The sequence below is a fragment of the Mesocricetus auratus genome, unplaced genomic scaffold (genome assembly GCF_017639785.1).
Source record: "Mesocricetus auratus isolate SY011 unplaced genomic scaffold, BCM_Maur_2.0 Super-Scaffold_100030, whole genome shotgun sequence".
Taxonomy (NCBI): Eukaryota; Metazoa; Chordata; class Mammalia; order Rodentia; family Cricetidae; genus Mesocricetus; species Mesocricetus auratus.
The window spans coordinates 3,961,828-3,979,827 of NW_024429211.1; the positions used below are offsets into that span (position 1 = coordinate 3,961,828).

Here is an 18,000-nt window from a genome sequence, read left to right on the forward strand (position 1 = left end):
GGCAACAAAAAATTTAGTGTGCCAAACATGTCCTAATGTCTAGTGGATTATTTTCCATTTGAGAAGTACTGTAGTAACACATGCAGTGTGCAATGTTTTTAAATCATTTACTAATGGACACCAGAAAGAAAGTAAAGATGTCGAAACAATGAAACCATCACTGAGCATCACAATGGCCCTCCCCTGAGAATTTCACATTTGTACATTGGGTAAAGTGCAAGAAAAGACTGCTGGACTCCCATAACTGAAAATTTTGGAATACTATGCCTCTCCTGTTTTTTGCCCAATGTGATGACAATATGAGGCAATTTATAATGTTTTTAGAATTATTATTTTCTATATATACACTGAAAATATATATTTCTTCCTGGAAGGTAATGGTTATCTACCTCTCTGGGAACAAGAACAATCTGATTTCAGATTTTGACCTGACACCCAAAACATTTTGCCATCATAATGTTTGTTTTTTTGAAAAAATAAACTTTTTGTTGTTAAGGTCCATGTCATAACAGCAGTCAGTGTTTGAATCTTGATTTGTGAGGTGAGAAATCTGATTTCTATATACTATGTATTTATTGACAAGTAGATAGCATTGACACACAATCTAGGTTGAAAACAGAAGGACATCTGACTTGAAACTAGCATTTCACTCACATCCATGTCTCAGGAAAACAATCAGCTGAGGACATGAAAGAAGCAGACAGTTACACTGAGATAATAGATAATCTCTCAGACACTCTAATATTTCAAGTGCAAAATTGATGAAGCAGGTTACTATACTCTGAATCTTTGAGTTTCAGCAAAAGGAAATTGAAAAAAATTCATATTACACTGAGAAACAATGAAAGGAAGAGTTTAGGAGTTCCATATATATGCTGAACAGATACCTTCCCGTTCCGATATGTATTTAAAGGGGTGCTGAAAGGAAAACCTTGTCCTAGGCTAGTAGTCTAAACTATGCTTACATAGAAATTATCACAGGTATACAAGATTGGTAAGCACTTCTTTTTATTTTAAAATTTAAATTGGAAACAAGGTTGATTCACATGTCAATCCCAGGTCCGTCTCCCATTCCCTCTCCTCCTATGTGCCCTCCCACCAACCCCCCCTGTATCCCCTCATTTACCAGGGAGGGTGAGGACTTCCATGGTCTGTCCATAATCTGTCATTTCATCCATTTTTGTGGTCTTTGATCCGTTTGGACTTAAGTTTTTTGCATGGTGATAAACATGGATCTATCTGCATTCTTCTACCTGCCAGCATACAGTTATGCAAGCACCATTTGTTGAAGATGCTTTCTTTTTTCCATTGTATATTTTTATCTTCTTTCTCAAAAATCAAACATTCAACATGTATGGGTTAATATCAGGGTGTTCAATTCCATTCCATTAGTCTACCTGTCTGTTTTTGTGCTAATACCAAGCTGCTTTTAGGACTACAGTTCTATAATAGAGCTTGAAATTAGGGATGATGATGCCTCCAGATGTTATTTTGTTGAGTAAGGTTGTTTTGGCTATGCTGGGTCTTTTGTTTTGCCATACAAAATTGATTATTGTTCTTTTAACATAAGAATTTCACTGGTAATTTGTAGGGATTGCATTGAATCTATAGATTGCTTTTGGCAGGATTGCCATTTTTACTACATTGATCTTACCTATCCAAGAGCATGGGAGATCTTTCCATTTTCTGGTTTCTTCTTTAATTTCCTTCTTTAAAGACTCAAAGTTCTTTTGATACAGGTCTTTTACTTGTTTAGTTAGCTTTACCACAAGTATTTTATGTTGTTTGTGGCAATTGTAAAGGGTAATGTTTCTCTGATTTCTTTTTCAGCCCTTTATCGTGTGTATATGGTAAGGCTACTGATTTTTTGAGTTGATCTTATATACTGCCACTTTGCTGAAAGTATTTATCAGCTGTAGGAGTTCTCTGGTACAGTATTTTTGGATCACTTATGTAAACTATCATATCATCTGAAAATAGGGAAAGTTTGACCTCTTCCTTTCCAATATGTATCCCCTTGATCTCCTTTTTTGTCGTATGTCTCTGGCTAGAACTTCAAGTACAATATTGAAAACATATGGAGAGAGTTGACAGCCTTGTCTTGTTCCTGATATTAGAGGAATCGTGGTGAGTTTCTGTCCATTTAGTTTGATGTTAGCTGTTGCTTTTATGTATATAGCTTTTATTATGCTTATGTATGTTCCTTTTATCACAGATCCCTCCAAGGCCTTTTTCATGAATGATGGTTGGATTTTGTCAAAGGCTTTTTCAGATCTAGTGAGAAGATCATGTGATTTTTGTTTCTCACCTTCTTTATATGGTGGATTATATTGATGGATTTTCGTATGTTGAACCATTGCTGCATCCCTGGGATGAAACCTACTTGATTGTGGTGAATGATTGTTTTGATGTGTTCTTGGATCTGATTTGCCAGTATTTTATTGAGTATTTTTGCATCAGTGTGCATGAGGGGTTTTGTTCTGATGTGCTCATACTTATCTGTGTTTCGTGTGACTTGGGTATCAAGGTTATTGAAGCCTCATAAAAAGAGTTTGACAAAGACCCTTCTGCTTCGATTGTGTCGAATACTTTGAGAAGAATTAGTATAAGCTATTCATTGAATTTCTGGTAGAATTCTGCAATGAGACTATCTAGACATGTGCTTTTTTATTTGGGAGACTTTGATGATTGTTGCTATAACCATAGGGCTTATAGGTCTATTTAAATTGCTTATCTGTTCTTGATTTAATTTTGGCAAGTGATAGCTGTCCAAAAATTTTCCATTTCCATTAAATATTTGAATTTTGTGAAGCAAAGGTTTTCAAAGTATGACCTGATGAATCTCTGAATTTCCTGAGAGTCCGTTATTATGTCCCCATTTTGGTTTCTGATTTTGTTAATTTTCACATTCGCACTATGCCGTTTGGTAAGATTGATAATGGTTTGTCTATCTTGTTGATTTTCTCGATGAACCAACTCTTTGCTGCTTTGATTCTTTGTATTGTTTTCCTAGTTTCAATTTTATTTATTTCAGCCCTCAATTTGATTATTTCCTGGCGTCTAATCCTCCTGAGTGAGTTTGCTTCTTTTGTTCTAGAACTTTCAGCTGTACTGTCAGTTCTCAGTTGTAACTATTTTCCAGTTTCTTCATGTGGGGACATAGTGTTATGAACTTCCCTCATGGCACTGCTTTCAAAGTGTTCCATCGGTTTGGGTATGTTCTGTCTTCATTCTCATTGAATTCTAGGAAGTCTTTAATTTCTATTTTATTTCTTTTTTGCCCCAGGAATTGTGCATTATTCAATTTCCATGAGTTGGTAGGGTTTTTGCAATTTGTGTTGTTGTTGAATTCTAATTTTCACACATGGTGATCTGATAAGATGCATGGAGTTATTCCAATTTTTTTGTACCTGTTATGGTTTGTTATGTTGCCCAGTATATTGTTGATTTTTGAGAAGGTTCCATGTGGTGCTGAGAAGTTATATTCTTTTATATTTGGATGGGATGTTCTATAGATGTCTGTTTTTCCCAATTGGGTCATAACTTCTATTAGCCCCTTTGCTTCTTTGTTAAGTTTCTGTCTTGTATTCCTGTCTAGTGGTGAGAATGGTGTGTTGAAGTCTCCCACTATAAGTATGTGGGGCTTTATATGTGATTTAAGTTTTACTAATGTTTCTTTTAAAAATGTGGATGCCTTTATATTTGGGGCATAGATATTCATAATTGAAACTTCATTTTGGTGGATTTCTCCTGTGATGAGTATATAATGACCTCCTTGATCTCTTTTGATTGATTTTATTTTAAAGTCTTATTTGTTAGATATTAGGATTGCTTCTCCCAATTGTTTCTTGGGTCCATTTGATTGGAAAATCTTTTTCCAACCTTTAACTCTGAGTTAATGTCTGTTTCTGAGGGTGAGGTGTGTTTCTTTTATGCAGCAGAAGGATGGGTTGTGTCTTCAAATCTATTATGTTAGCCTGTGTCATTTTATGGGCTAGTTAAGGTCATTAATATTGAGGGATACTAATTAGAATTGAATACTCATTCTTCTTTGATTTGGAATGGTTGTTGTTGGTAGAATTATGTGTGCAATTCTAACCCTTTTTTTCTTTTGGCTATTGGTAAGGTGAGATTATCTTATGCCTGTTTTTCTGGTTGTAGTTAACTTCCTTGAGTTGTAGTTTTCCTTCCAGAACTTTCTGTAGGGCTGGGTTAGTGGATATGCATTGTTTGAATCTAGTTTTGTCATGGAACATCTAGTTTTCTCTATCTATAGTGACTGAAAGCTTTACTGAGTATAGTAGTCTGGGCTGGCATCAGTGGTCTCTTTGTGTTGGTAGAATATCTATCTAGGACCTTCTGGCTTTCAGAGTTTCCATGTAGAAGTCAGGATTATTTCTGTTGGTTTGCCCTTATATGTTACTTGACCTTTTTACTTAGCTGCTCTTAATATTCTTTTTTTAGTATTTTTGGGGTATTGATTATCATGTGGTGAGGGGACTTTTATGTGGCCCATCTATTTTTTGTTCTGTAGGCTTCATGTATCTTCATTGACATGTCTTTCTTTAGGTTGGGAAAGTTTTCTTCTATGATTTTGTAGAATATATTTTCTGCCTCTATGAGGTGGTTTTATTCACATTCTTCCATACCTATTATTCTTAGGTTTGGTCTTTTCATGGTGTCCCATATTTCCTGGATGGTTTGTGTTAGGGATTTGTTGAACGTAACATTTTCTTTGGTAGATGAATCAATTTCTCCTAGTGTATCTTTAACACCTGAAATTCTCTATTCCATTTCTTCTATTCAGTTGGTTATACTTGCATCTTTAGTTGCTGACCATTTGCCCAGCTTTTCTATTTCCAACTTTCCTTCAGGTATTTTTTTAGTGTCTCTATTTAGTTGCCAGGAACTTGATAAAATGGAAAGTCCATAATGGATTGTAAGACACAGGACAACCACAATTATTATGTGATCAAGATGAGGATGAAAAACAAGAGGAGATCAGGAGGAGGAGGAAGATGAATGTAGCAAACATCTCATGAGGAATAAATTTTCATGAAATTCAAAAGCTGGATTGCCTATACAAATTTATTAGAGGATTACCTTTGTCAATTTTATTGTGAATTTTAGTATCTTAGTACTTTTTTGTGTAAAGTATATTTCAGCTTATAAATTAGGCACACTGAAAGTTATGTGCATCTATTCTTTCTCATAAATCACTCTGGAAAATTGGAGATTGATCTTTCTTCATCTCATATATACATTTTTAAGGAAAAAATATTACATTATTTTAGAAACAATCTTGCTTCACATGTCAACCCCAGTTCTCTCTCCCTCCCCTACTTCTTGCCCCTCCTGAATATTTTCCCCAGCCTCCCACCCTATCCCCACTTCCTTCCACATAGGAGATAACCAGAGTCTGTCATTTTGCTCAGGGCGGGGTCCTGGTCCTTCCCCAATAGTTAAGGCAGAAATAGCATCCCTCATTGTGTTATACACACACAAAGTCCATTTATATGCCACAGATAAATACTAATCTACTTCCCAGGGCCCCATAAGTTGCCTAGGCCTCCTCACTGACTCATACTCAGGGTGTCTGGATCTGTCCCAGGCTCACCTCCCAGCTGTCAGACTGGAATCAAAGAGCTCCCCCCTGCTCAGGTCAGATGTCACTGTTGGTATCGCCAATCCATTCTTTGCCCATTTGCTCATCATCCCTCTCTGTCACTGGATTCCAGGGATTCAGTCAGTGTTTAACTTTAGTTGTTTGCCAGCGCTTCCATCAGTCACTGGAAGAAAGTTCTAGGATGACAAGTTCATTATCAGATGCAGGAAACTATATGTTCAATGTGTGTGTGGTTGATTATCTCTGTTTAGAACCTAAGAAACAGGCAAGCTGTGCAGTCCTGACAATCCAATTCAAATTCAAAGATACAAGTTATTCCAGTTTTCCCATGGCATTGGAAAAACTCATGAGTTAAGAGAATGTTTGTCTGCATCGATGACGACATCAATTCTCTAACGACAGTCATCGACAAACAAAAAGGGAATCTGAGGTCCACATAGTAGGAGCTCTTGACAAGAGTGATATCTTCTTAATATTGCTAGCACTCTTCCCTTTTGAAGGATAACAGATAATAGTGCAGACAGGCTTTGGCCTCCCAAATTATGAGAGACTAACAATTTTTGCATGGCAATCATGCCATAACCTATTGCTATTTCACATTCTTTAATACTATTCAAAAATGCAGGCTACTTTGTTTTTAAAGCATTGAGTAAAGCCAGCTTGAAAGAAAGAGTTAAAAGATATGGAAGCAGTGAAATCAGGACTGAGAATCTCACAGGCCCTTCCCTGTGAAATTTCTATACTGGGGAATGGAGAAGAAGACATTTTAGCATTCCCTGATTCTGTTACAGAGAATTTTGGAGGCAGGAGTCTCCTTTTCCCATCCCCTAATTGACAACAATAGGAGATAATTTATCATGTTGTTAGAATCATTGCTTTTCTGTACTTTGAACTGAAATTATCTGGATGAAAATGGTCACCTCACCATCCAGACACCACATCAATCCACTTCCACTTTCTGACCAAATAAGGACCAACATCTTACAATCAAGGTAACATATGAGCTGTATTGTACTTTTCTGATGATGATGTCCAGTCACAAGACTAATAAGTGTTTGACACCCAACTTGGAAAGAATGAACTTCAGGGGTTTTATACTGTATTTATTTAATGAAAAGCACATAGTACTCACACACATTATTGGGTGCAAACAGATACACCACCGACTTGCAAGAAGCACTTCACTCAGATCCATGCCTCCAGAGAACACTTCCATGTGAACAAAGAGAGCTAGATATTTGCACAGAGACCATATAGAAAGAAGCAGACACATTAAGTTTCTCAAGTGTAACACTGATGAACCACAAACCCTCTACTCAGAATCACTGAGATCAATCCAAATGAAGACAAAAGAATATTTTTTTATATTTTAATGAGATACCATGTAAGGAAGACTTTGGGAGTCCTGACATGTGTTGAGTGGATACCTGCACATAGCAATGTCTAATGAAATGGAAAAGGAATAGAGAAACATTTGTTAGTCCAGTGCTACTGTACACAGTTCCCACACAGAATGTTTAATGTAATGGAAACTGAAGAGAGAAGCTTGTCCTAGTCTAGTCCTGTTGTACAGAATTCTCACACATAAACCATCAAGGAGATTCAAGGTTGCACTGTACTTCTCAAGTTCTATAGAAAATGCATTTCTTTTTTATCATTTTTTATTTTAATTTTAAATAGCTTGTTTTACATGTCAATCCCGGTTCCCTCTCCCTCCCCTCCTCCCGCACTCACCTTCCCCCTCCCTCCCACCCTATTGCCAAATCCTTCCACATAGGGGATATCTAGAGTCTGTCATTTTACTCTTGGTAGGGTCAAGGCGCTCCCCTAAGAGTCCAGGCTGAGAGAGCATCTCTCTTTGTGCTATAGGCACATGAAGACAGCTTGTATACCAGGGATAGACACTGATCCACAGCTCAGGGCCCCATAGGTTGCCCAGGCCTTCTCACTGACACTCACATTTGGGGGGTCCAGATCAGTCCCATGCTGGCCTCCCCACTGTCGGTCTGGGGTCCAAGAGCACTCCCCTGTTCAGATCAGCTGTCTCTGCTGGTTTTGCCAGCCCATTCTTTGCCAATTTGCTCATCACTCCTCTCTCTCTGTCACTGGGTTCCTTGGGTTCAGTTCAGTGCTTAGTTGTGTGTTTGCCTCTGCTTCCATCAGTCACAGGATGAAGGCTCCCGGATGGTTATAGACATCAAGTTCATTATCAGGAATGGGCATTCGAGGTGGTCCCTCCACTATTGCTTAGCTTGCCAATTGATGTTATACCTTTAGATCACTCGAGGTCACTCTGGTGCCTGATCTGTCTTCGATCCTATGATTCCCTCTTCCCCCTATTCTACCCCCAACCCCTCAACTTCCTGTTCCCCCATGACCAACTCCCTTCCTCTTTACCCCCTCTATTCTTCCCAGGTCCCACTCCCCCCCACCCCTCGCCGTGTTCCCCATCAGAGGATCTTGTCTCCATCCTCTTCTCTTGGGTACTATGCATATATGCATATCTTTTAGGTTCTTTCCTGTTTCCCAGACTCTCTATCTGTGGAAGTGCAGACTGGCACTATCCTGATCCATATCTAGAATCCATATATGAGTGAGTACATACCATGTTTGTCTTTTTGCGACTGGGTTACCTCACTCAGGATGGTTTCTTCCAGTGCTATCCATTTCCCTGCGAATTTCAAGATTCCATTGTTTTTTTCTGCTGAGTAATACTCCATTGTGTAAATGTACCACATTTTCTCTATCCACTCTTCAGTTGAGGGGCATCTAGGTTGCTTCCAGGTTCTGGCTATTACAAACAATGCTGCTATGAACATAGTGGAGCAGATGCCCTTGTTGTATGAACCTGCCTCATTTGGATAAATGCCTAAGAGTGGAATTGCTGGGTCTAGTGGTAGATTAATTCCCATTTTCCTGAGGAATCTCCATACTGATTTCCAAAGAGGCTGTATGAGTCGGCATTCCCACCAGCAGTGGAGGAGTGTTCCTCTCTCTCCACATCCTCTCCAGCATAAATTGTCTTCGGTGTTTTTGATTCTAGCCATTCTGACAGGAGTAAGATGGTATCTCAGAGTTGTTTTGATTTGCATTTCCCTGATGGCTAAGGATGTTGAGCACTTTCTTAAGTGTCTCTTGGCCATTTTAGCCTCCTCTACTGAGAATTCTCTATTTAGCTCTGTACCCCACCTTTCAAGTGGATCCTTTGGTGTTTTGGAGACTTGTTTCTTGAGTTCTTTGTAAATTTTGGAGATTAGCCCTCTGTCAGATGTAGGGTTAGTGAATATCTTTTCCCATTCTGTGGCCTGCCTTTTTGTCTTTTTGACTGTGTCCTTTGCCTTACAGAAGCTTTTTAGTTTCAGAAGGTCCCATTTGTTAATTGTCGATCTCAGTGCCTGTGCCACTGGTGTTATGTTTAGGAAGTGGTCTCCTGTACCAACTCGTTGAAGAGTATCTCCCACTTTCTCTTCTAAAAGTTTCAGTGTGGCTGGATGTATGTTGAGATCTTTGATCCATTTGGACTTAAGTTTTGTACAAGGCGATAAACATGGATCTATCTGCAGTCTTCTGCATACCAGTACCCAGTTATGCCAGCACCATTTGTTGAAGATGCTTTCTTTTTTCCACTGTACAGTTTTAGCTTCTTTGTCAAAAATCAAGTGTTCATAGGTGTGTGGGTTAAAATTAGGGCTTTCGATTCGGTTCCATTGGTCTACCTGCCTATTTTTGTGCCAATACCAAGCTGTTTTCAAGACTATAGCTCTATAATAGAGCTTGAAGTCAGGTATGGTGATGCCTCCTGAAGTTCCTTTATTGTATAGGGATGTTTTGGCTATCCTGGGCCTTTTTTTTCATATAAAGTTGATTAATGTTCTTTCCAGGTCCTTGAAGAATTGTGATGGAATTTTGATAGGGATTACATTGAATCTATAGACTGCTTTTGGCAAGATTGCCATTTTTATTATGTTGATCCTACCAATCCAAGAGCATGGGAGATCTTTCCATTTTCTGGTATCTTCTTTGATTTCTTTCTTCAAAGACACAACGTTCTTGATATACAGGTCTTTCACTTCCTTGGTTAACATTATCCCCAGATATTTGATGCTGTTTTTGGCTATTGTAAAAGGTGATGTTTCTCTGATTTCTTTCTCAGTCACTTCATCATCTGTATATACTAGGGCCACTGATTTTTTTGAGTTTACCTTGTATCCTGCCACACTGCTGAAGGTGTTTATCAGCTCTAGGAGTGACCTTGCGGAGTTTTTTGGATCACTTATGTAAACTATCATATCATCTGCAAATAATGAAAGTTTGACTTCTTTACCTATTTGTATCCCCTTTATCTCCTTTTGTTGTCTTATTGCTGTAGCTAGAACTTCAAGTACAATATTGAAGAGATATGGAGAGAGTGGACAGCCTTGTCTTGTTCCTGATTTTAGAGGAATTGCTTTGAGTTTCTCTCCATTTAGTTTGATGTTAGCTGTTGGTTTACTGTATATTGCTTTTATTATATTCAGGTACATTCCTGTTATCCCTGATCTCTCTAGGACCTTTATCATGAAGGGGTGCTGGATTTTGTCAAAGGCTTTTTCAGCATCTAGTGAGATGATCATGTGGTTTTTCTTTTGCAGATTGTTAATATGGTGGATTACATTGATAGATTTTCTAATGTTGAACCATCCCTGCATTCCTGGAATGAAGCCTACTTGATCATGGTGGATGATTTTTCTGATGTGTTCTTGAATCCGGTTTGCAAGTATTTTATTGAGTATTTTTGCATCAATGTTCATGAGGGAAATTGGTCTATAGTTCTCTTTCTTAGTTGTGTCTTTGTGTGGCTTGGGTATCAAGGTAATTGTAGCCTCGTAGAAAGAGTTTGGCAGTGAGCCTCCTGCTTCTATTGTGTGGAATACTTTGACGAGTATTGGAATGAGCTCTTCTTTGAATTTCTGGTAGAATTCTGCACTGAAGCCATCTGGGCCTGGGCTTTTTTTGTTTGGGAGACTTTTGATGACTGCTTCTATTTCATTAGGGGTGAGAGGACTGTTTAGATTATTTATCTGTTCTTGATTTAGTTTTGGCAAGTGATATCTATCCAGGAAATTGTCCATTTCCTTTAAATTTTCAAATTTTGTGGAGTACAGATTTTCAAAGTATGCCCTGATGATTCTCTTGATTTCCTCAGAGTCCGTTGTTATGTCCCCTTTTTCATCCCTGATTTTGTTAATTAGCATGTTCTCTCTCTGTCTTTTGGTTAGTTTGGACAGAGGTGTGTCTATTTTGTTGATTTTCTCAAAGAACCAACTCTTTGTTTCATTGATTCTTCTCAGTGTTTTCCTGGTTTCTACTTGATTGATTTCAGCACTCAATTTGATTATTTCCTGGCGTCTGCTCCTCCTGGGGGAGTTTACTTCTTTTTGTTCTAGAACATTCAGCTGTGTTATTAATTCTCTAGTATGACTGTTCTCCAGTTTTTTTCATGTGGGCACTTAGTGCTATAAACTTTCCTCTCAGCACTGCTTTCAAAGTGTCCCATAAGTTTGTGTATGTTGTGTCTTCATTCTCATCGAAATCGAGGAAGTCTTTAATTTCTTTTTTTATTTGTTCCTTTACCCAGGGATGGTGCAATTGTGCATTGTTCAATCTCCATGAGTTTGTAGGGTTTCTGCGATTTGTGTTATTGTTGAATTCTAATGTTAATGCATGGTGGTCTGATAAGATGCAGGGAGTTATTCCAATTTTTTTGTATCTGTGGAGATTTGCTATGTTTCCTATTATGTGGTCAATTTTAGAGAAGGTTCCATGTGGTGCCGAGAAGAAGGTATATCCCTTTGTATTTGGATGGAATGTTCTATAGATGTCTGTTAAACCCAGTTGGGTCATAACTTCTATTAATTCTTTTGTTTCTTTGTTAAGTTTCTGTCTGGAGGTCCTGTCTAGCGGTGAGAGCAGAGTGTTGAAGTCTCCTACTATTAGTGTGTGAGATTTTATGTGCATTTTGAGCTTTAGTAATGTTTCTTTCATGAATGTAGGTGCCTTTGTATTTGGGGCGTAGATGTTTAAAATCGAGACTTCGTCTTGATGTATTTTTCCTTTGATGAATATGAAGTGCCCTTCTTCATCTCTTTTGATTGATTTTAGTTTGAAGTCTAATTTGTTAGATATTAGGATTGCTACGCCCGCTTGTTTCTTGGGGCCATTTGATTGGAATATCTTTTCCCAGCCCTTTACTCTGAGATAACGTCTGTCTTTGTTGTTGAGATGTGTTTCTTGTATGCAGCAGAAGGAAGGGTTCTGTCTTCGTATCCATTCTGCTAGTCTGTGTCTTTTTATAGGCAAGTTGAGGCCGTTGACATTGAGGGATATTAATGACCATTGATTGGTGATCCTTGTTTGTGCTTGATTTATTGTTAGTGAAGTTATTTTGTTTTGTTTCTCCTCCCTTTTTCTTTTAGTGTTTTGTAAAGTATGATTACATATTGCCTGTGTCTTTGTGAATGTAGTTATCTTCCTTGGCTCTTGGTTTTCCTTCTAGCATTTTCTGTAGAGCTGGATTCATGGATACGTATTGTTTAAATCTGGCTTTGTCATGGAATATTTTGTTTTCTCCATCTATGGTAATTGAGAGCTTTGCTGGATATAGTAGTCTGGGCTGGCATCCTTGTTCCCTTAGCGTTTGTAGGACATCTGACCAGGATCTTCTGGCTTTCATCGTTTCCATTGAGAAGTCAGGTGTAATTTGGATAGGTCTGCCTTTGTATGTTACTTGGCCTTTTTCTTTAGCTGCTCTTAATATTTTCTCTTTGCTCTGTAGGTTTGATGTTTTGATTATTATATGGCGAGGTGACTTCTTTTTCTGGTCAAGCCTATTTGGTGTTCTGTAAGATTCTTGTGCTTTCATAGGCATATCTTTCTTTAGGTTAGGGAAGTTTTCTTCTATGATTTTGTTGAATATGTTTTCTGTACCTTTAAGTTGAAGTTCTTCACCTTCTTCTATACCTATTATTCTCAGGTTTGGCTTCTTCATGGTGTCCCATATTTCCTGGATATTTTGTGTTAAGGATTTGTTGGTTTTGAGATTTTCTTTGGTTGACGACTCTATATCCTCTAATGAGTCTTCAACACCTGAGATTCTCTCTTCTATCTCTTGTATTCTATTGGTGATACTTGCATCTGTAGTTCCAGACCGTTTACCGAGCTTTTCTATTTCCAGCATCCCTTCATTCTGTGTTTTCTTTATCGTTTCTATTTCAGCTTTCAATCCTTCAACTGTTTGAGCTGTTTCCTTAATTTTCTTGGTTGTTTTTTCTTGGTGCTCTTTAGATTCTTTGAGAGATTTGTTTATTTCTTGAAATTTTTCCCCCATTTCATGGATTTTTTGTTTGTTTTTTCTTCTATTTCTTTAAGGGATTTCCTCGTTTCTTCTTTGAGGCTCTCCATCATCTTCATGAAATAATTTTTAAGGTCTGTCTCCTCTTCTTCATCTATGTAGTGCTTTTCGGGACTTGCTGGTGTTGGATCCCTGGATTCTGGTGGGGTCATGTTGGTGTTTCTATTGCTGAGTGTTCTCTTATTCTGTCTTCTTCCCATCTCTTCTTCCAGTGGTTGCTTGTGGAGTCTTTCTGTCTCCACTGGTCTCCTTCCTTACTGCGGGCTGAAGCTGGGCTCCCTGGCGTTGGGGTCTTGGAGGGGCTGATCTCTTTCCTGTGTGGGCGGCTCTTCTGGAACCCGGGAGCGGCCCCGAAGATGGAGGGGGATGGGTGATGGGTGGGAGGTCCCAGCCGGAGACCCAATCTCACCTGAAGCTGGGCTCGCTGGGTTGGGGTCTTGGAGGGGCTGATCTCTTTCCTCTGTGGGTAGGTCTTCTGGATGCCGGGAGTAGCCCAGAAGATCGCGGGGGGATGGGTGATGGGTGGGCGGTCCCCGCTGGAGACCCAATCTCACCTGAAGCTGGGCTCCCTGGGGTTGGGGTCTTGGAGGGGCTGATCTCTTTCCTGTGTGGGCGGTTCTTCTGGATGCCGGGAGCAGCCCAGAAGATCGTGAGGGGATGGGTGATGGGCAGGCGGTCCCCGCTGGAGACCCAATCTCACCTGAAGCTGGGCTCCCTGGGGTTGGGGTCTTGGAGGGGCTGATCTCTTTCCTGTGTGGGCGGTTCTTCTGGATGCCGGGAGCAGCCCAGAAGATCGTGGGGGGATGGGTGATGGGCAGGCGGTCCCCGCTGGAGACCCAATCTCACCTGAAGCTGGGCTCCCTGGGGTTGGGGTCTTGGACTGGCTGATCTCTTTCCTGTGTGGGCGGCTCTTCTGGCAGCCGGGGGCGGCCCCGAAGATGGAGGGGGATGGGTGATGGGCGGGTGGTCCCAGCCGGAGACCGTATCTCACCTGAAGCTGGGCTCGCTGGGTTGGGGTCTTGGAGGGGCTGATCTCTTTCCTGTGTGGGCAGCTCTTCTGGAAGCCGGGAGCGGCCCCGAAGATGGAGGGGGATGGGTGATGGGTGGGAGGTCCCAGCCGGAGACCCAATCTCACCTGAAGCTGGGCTCGCTGGGTTGGGGTCTTGGAGGGGCTGATCTCTTGCCTGTGTGGTTAGGTCTTCTGGATGCTGGGAGTAGCCCAGAAGATCGCGGGGGGATGGGTGATGGGCGGGCGGTCCCCGCTGGAGACCCAATCTCACCTGAAGCTGGGCTCCCTGGGGTTGGGGTCTTGGAGGGGCTGATCTCTTTCCTGTGTGGGCGGTTCTTCTGGATGCCGGGAGCAGCCCAGAAGATCGTGGGGGGATGGGTGATGGGCAGGCGGTCCCCGCTGGAGACCCAATCTCACCTGAAGCTGGGCTCCCTGGGGTTAGGGTCTTGGACTGGCTGATCTCTTTCCTGTGTGGGCGGCTCTTCTGGCAGCCGGGGGCGGCCCCGAAGATGGAGGGGGATGGGTGATGGGCGGGCGGTCCCAGCCGGAGACCCTATCTCACCTGAAGCTGGGCTCGCTGGGTTGGGGTCTTGGAGGGGCTGATCTCTTTCCTGTGTGGGCAGCTCTTCTGGAAGCCGGGAGCAGCCCCGAAGATGGAGGGGGATGGGTGATGGGCGGGCGGTCCCAGCCGGAGACCCTATCTCACCTGAAGCTGGGCTCGCTGGGTTGGGGTCTTGGAGGGGCTGATCTCTTTTCTGTGTGGGCAGCTCTTCTGGAAGCCGGGAGCGGCCCTGAAGATGGAGGGGGATGGGTGATGGGCGGGCGGTCCCAGCCAGAGACCCAATCTCACCTGAAGCTGGGCTCGCTGGGTTGGGGTCTTGGAGGGGCTGATCTCTTTCCTGTGTGAAAATGCATTTCTTTCAGAGAAAATAAGCTCACCATTTTGTTTCTCGGTGCAATTGCCAAATATTTTGGAAAATATCTCCAATAAGAAGGGCATGTACAATGCTGTTGCTGGGCAAGATTTCAGCGCCACACCAAGCAATAAACCCCCATTGATACATATCAAAGGAATTAGTGCCTTTCTGATACTCTTAATATTGTCATAAATGTCACAATGATTGTCTGGCCTCCTTTCTATTAACACATTCTCATTATGCCTTTACACAATGTTGTGGAAGTAGTCAGAACAAACATCTTTGTTCTAGATCCTATATCTTTTCTGTGTTTGAGGACCACTTGCTCTATCAATTGAAGATTGACAGAGTAGCTTGGACAGAGTTCCATGTGTGCCATATTTTATGTCTATTTTGTTGCAGGTTAGAATCGAACAGGCTTGTTTACCTTAGGTGAGATAGTAAGTATTGAATCAATTTCCATTTTCTAGGTACCTCTTTTGTATCACTGAGGACTTCAGTACCTATGCATTCAAAGAATACGGTTTCTACATTTTTCCTGTCTTGGGAATTATGTTTTCATTTGCGTTAAATTGATCACATTTATCACATTATATTCTCCAAGAATTCTATGTCACATAGATTAGAATTCCCTTGTCAAGTCTCATACATTGTTACCAAATATTATTGATCCTTGTGTGCTTCTTCATTGAAAAGACCCCAGTTGTGTCAAAGGCATTTTGTATTATCTCTTTAATCACCTCACTCACAAGCTTTCTCTTCTAAGTTGAATGTTCCATATTCAATTTAAATGCCTCTCATGATTTCCTATCTCATTTTTCTTTAAACTGGGAACCTCAGAGTCTCCTTTATACCTGCTTCATAATTCTGAGAAATACAAGGGGGACCATTTACTTTATATCCCCCTGTAGGACAGAGAACACAGTTTAATAGTCAACTTTTCTGATTACACAGGCAGTGAACCCTAAATATGTTTTCTCAGAATTTTCACTATTTGTTTTCTTTGCCTGATAGAAGGGTGACTCTAAGTATATTTTTTATGGGAAAGCACTCAAAAGTTGTATTTTACTATTTATGGCATGAGATAACATTTTACTACACTTCTTCACAAAATTGCAAGCAAAAGGAGAACCTCACGAGGCTCATGATTGCACAAATAAGCAAGAATTTTTGTTTAATAAAAACCTGTTCTATTGGAAGATTAATAAAACTGAACTTTAGGAAATTCAAAGAACAATTAAAAATGGTTGTATAACATACAGAGATCTTATCCAGACAGAAATTCACAAACCACAAACCCTGCAATGAAGATGCTGCTGATATTACTGTTGGCATAACATATCAGATACACATCCATGAAGACGATGGCATTGGGATGCACATTTCATGATTTTCCAAAATTTTCCGAGTTGTTTGACAAAATAGAAAATCAATAATTAATTGTGAGACACAGGAGAAATGCAATGGTAATATGAGGGAGATGAGGATGAAAACAAAGGGGCAATCTGGTAGAGGAGGAAGAGAAATGTAGCAAGCATCTCATGATGAATATAATCTCATGAAATCCAAAAGATGGAATGCCTCTAAAAATTAATTAGAGGATCACTTTTGCCATCTGTGATGTTGTTTTTAATATTTAATCCATGTTTTTTTTTGTAAAATAGACTTCGCTTTATAAAATGAGCCGATCAAAATCTCTGCAAATTTTCTCTTTCATATAAATAACTCGAGGAAACTGGACATTGACCTTGTTTCACCTCATATATGCTTTATGAAGCAGGAGCCAATATGTTTTTCTGTGTGGTTCAGTAACTCTGTTTGGAACCTGAACAACAAACCAGCTGCACAGTCCTGACCAACCATTTCTAAGTAAAAAATAGTAGTTTTTCCAGCTTTCCTGTAGGATTGAAATCACTCATGTCTTAAGTGAGGGCTTGTAATGATTGATGATGAGAACAAGTCTCTGAATTCTGTGATGGACTTATACAAATGGCAATCTGAGGTCCAGATAAGAGGTCCTCTTGACAACATTGATGTTTTCAGAAGATGGCAAGCACTTTTACCATTTGAAGGATGGAAGATAGCATTGCAGACTGGCTTTTGTATTCCAAATTTTTAAGTACCAACAATTTTTGGAGTGAAAAATATGCCCTATCTTCTCATACTTCACTTTGTGTAATAATATACAACAACATACAGTCAACCTTGTTTTTAACACGTTCTTCTTATGTTGGATTGAAAGAAAGAATTTATAAAGTTGGAAGCAATGAAACCATCATGGTGTATTTCATTGGCACTGACCTGTGGCATTCCTATAATGGAAAAGAGCAGAAGAGATTGCAGTATTCTCTGCCACCATTACTGAGAACTTCGAGGACACATTTTCCTCTTCCTGTACCCAGGTTCCAGCAATGGGAGATAATTTCCCAAGTTGTTAGAATCATTGGTTTTCTGTAATTTAACTGAACATATCTAGATGGTAGTGGTCATCTCACCATCCAGACAACACATTCATCCACTTCCACATTCTGACCAAATAAGCACCAACATCTAACTAACTATCATGGTAACATATGGAGATTTTTGTACTTATTTGATGGCAAGGTCCATGTCACAACACTTGTAAGTGTTTGACACCCAACAAGGGAAGAATGAGCTTCAGTATTTTTATACCATGTGTATTAATGAAGAGGACATAGCACTCACACGCATTATAGTTTGCAAACAGATACAGCTCTAACTTGCACAAACCATTTCATTGACATCTATATCTCCAGAGAACACTCACATTTGAACATAGAATGTTAGGTAGTTGCACAAAGACGTTAGAGACAGAAGCATACACACTCAGTTTGTCAAGTGTAACACTCATGAACTGCAAACCCTATACTCAGACTCATTGAGAACCATACAAATTAAGATGAAAAAAATTGTATTTAGATGATAAACCATGAATGTAACTCTTTAGGAGTACACATGTGTGGAATGGATACCTGCACAAAGCAATTTTTAAAGAAACAGAAAATGAATAGAGAAGCTTCTCCTAGTCTGGTGCTAA

The 18,000-nt window shown here is 40.1% G+C and overlaps 1 long non-coding RNA gene and 1 other non-coding gene across 46 annotated transcripts in view; both read left to right on the plus strand.

Moving 5' to 3' along the window:
* The window catches only part of LOC106022685, a 216,861-nt gene that overhangs the window by 147,330 nt on the left and 51,531 nt on the right, over positions 1-18,000 (plus strand). The gene's annotated exons all lie outside the window — the stretch shown is intronic.
* Positions 16,883-16,948, plus strand: LOC121135025. Its single transcript, XR_005872218.1, has one exon. It is a non-coding gene; the product is annotated as a small nucleolar RNA SNORD109A (small nucleolar RNA).